The sequence below is a fragment of the Cavia porcellus genome, unplaced genomic scaffold (genome assembly GCF_034190915.1).
Source record: "Cavia porcellus strain 051 isolate PalLab524CR breed Dunkin Hartley unplaced genomic scaffold, mCavPor4.1 scaffold_2, whole genome shotgun sequence".
Lineage (NCBI taxonomy): Eukaryota > Metazoa > Chordata > Mammalia > Rodentia > Caviidae > Cavia > Cavia porcellus.
The window spans coordinates 114,811,299-114,813,983 of NW_026947485.1; the positions used below are offsets into that span (position 1 = coordinate 114,811,299).

Here is a 2,685-nt window from a genome sequence, read left to right on the forward strand (position 1 = left end):
ACCTACCAATCACATGGTTCAGGATGTTTCCTGAAGTCCTTGAGACACAGGTTAATCATCCATAGAAAGTGACAGTAATGCTTCCCTCATGAATTTCCTTACACAATTCATTTTATTTAGTGAATAAGGAGAACCAGATATATGAAATAAATGGTTGCATATCATTTATTCTCCCTTTTCTAGTAAAACATCGTATTTTCTGTTTTGATGCTAGGTAAGTGATGACATAGATTACTGACATGTTAACAGAAAAAGTTTTACTCAAATCTAGAAGATTAGAAAGCTCTACCTCAGAAACAAAATCACATGATTTTAGTACTTAACCATCTCATGCATATAAAGTAGACGAGACCTAGGCAACGTAGTTGGATTATATTGTATACTCACATTATTATTTCCCATGCTCACAGAGATCATGTCAGATTTTGTATGTAAGCAGCTGGGCACCTGTCCATGAGAGGAAGTCAGAGCTGTGAAGGGTATGTGCTGCCCTTGATCCACTAACGTGTACTGGATCACTATAATATACAATAATGTATTATTATTTCAAAATAGCAAGAAGAAACTTGAATATTTAAACTTCTAGAATGAGAAATCTTGTTGATAAATTTGCTATTTCAGTTGGATCATTATAAAATGTATACATTATATTGTATGCTATGCAAATATACAAATACATTGTCAATCAAAATTTAGATATAAACTTGAAACATATAATTTTGATATTGGTAAATTCCTACTTATAACATAGATCAACTAATAATCCTATGTTATGGATAACAGTATCCAAAAGTAATTTTTATAGAGAAATTTTTTGGGGACCATTTTGCTTAAAACTTGTATATAAAAATCCTACAGGCTCATAAATGTAGCCTAATTTTAGTCTTCCATTCATAGATGACAAAGTGAAATAGATTTTTAAAAAAGTATTAACCATTTTATTGAGAAATGCTTCAAGTATTTATCCTGTTTTAAAATATTTTTTTCAATGATTTCTTTATGTATTCTGATATTAACTCCTTGCCTGAAGTATACCTCCCGTATATTTATTTCTGTTCAGAAAATTTGCTATTTGAGTTAATCCCACTTATCACCCAATGGGAACTGTTGTCATGCTCAGTGACAGCAAGGATCCTGGTTCCTCTGACAATGAAACAGCCAAGTTTATATTAGGAAAGCCAGTGTGACAAGCTCCTCCAGGAGAATCTACAGCACAGTATCTTCCTCTCCAGTTCTTTTATGCTGTTGATAACAATCATTGGGTGAGCCTTCTACACTTAATACCGTGCTGATTCAGTACTCTATTAGATGTTTCACCACATGTGCCAATCCTCAATCACTAAGGAATTCTTGCAGTTGGGTTTCCTCTACCAGTGCTCATCATCCCAGCAGTCTTCTCAGGGCCCCCCAGGACCTCCTTGCTCCTCAGGCTGTAGATGAATGTGTTCAGGAGAGGTGTGACAATACTGTAAAAAAAACTTCCACCACCTTGTCCTGGGAAGGGTCATGCAAGGAGTGTGGCTGAGAGTAGGTGCAGAGACTGGTAACATAGAAGAGGCTCACCACAATCAGGTGGGAGGATCACGTGGAAAGTGTTTTGGTCCGTCCTGTGCCTGAGCGCACCTGGAACACAACAGTGAGCACTTGAGCATAGAAAGCCAAGATGGCCAGGAAGTGCAGCAGCAGAATAGTAAGACCACTAAGGAGGATGGTGTACTCATACTGGGAGGTATCCTCACATACCAGTGGCAGCAAAGAGGGAACTTCACAGAAAAACTGGTTACTGAGCTGAGACCCATAGAAGGGAAGCTGGAAAAAATACAGTGTGTGTATTAAAGAGTTGACAGCACTGCTGGACCATGCACACGTGCTCAGGGAGTAGCAGATCTTATTGCTCATGAGGAAAGTGTAGTGCAAAGGATGGCAGATGGCTACATAACGATCATAGGATTTGAAGCCTAAGAGAACAGCTTCACATCCACCAAGGCTAAGAAATAAAAATGTTTGAATTTCACAGCCCAAGAATGTGATGGTCTTGGTGTTCATCAGGAAGTTTGTAGTCATCTTGGGCACAGTGGTGGAGATGTACATCATATCAATGAGAGGGAGCTGACTGAACAGGAAGTGCATGGGTGTGTGGAGCCTGCTGTCCACTTGGATGAGGTGGACCAGAGTGATGTTCTCCAGCACAGCCACCAAGAAGAGGAAGACAATGGCAGCCAAAAGAAAACAATTCATCCTGCCATATTGGAAAAGACCAACCCACATAAAGTCTGTTCCAGAATTTGGTTTCCTGTGTTCATGCTTCAAGTTGAAATATCAAAGTGGACAATATATGAAAACTCCATGGACTAATATTAATACTCCTTTGCAGCAAAATGACAGTAATTGAATGGGAGGAATATTATTACTTGAATCACCTTAGGTAAATATATCTGTCTCCTATGTAGTACATTAAATACTGTATGTAGTTATTTTTTACTTGTGATTAATGTATAATAGTTTCAGGCATTAACGCTCTACCAGTGATAATGCACCTGATGCTTAGATTGTGCATAGGTCAAATAGAATATAGCTGTTTTTTCTCCTTATTTTTAAGTATTAGGAACCTTCAAATCATTTCTTCTTAATCTTCATGTACTACAAATGGTAAAATGAAAAGAAAGAAGCTCACCAATTTCATAT

At 37.7% G+C, this 2,685-nt stretch overlaps 1 pseudogene; it reads right to left on the reverse strand.

Annotated features, from left to right (window-relative positions):
• Window positions 1-1,339: 1,339 nt before the first annotated feature.
• Window positions 1,340-2,303, reverse strand: LOC100721116 (olfactory receptor 2AK2-like; annotated as a pseudogene).
• Between the last annotated feature and the right edge of the window lie 382 nt (window positions 2,304-2,685).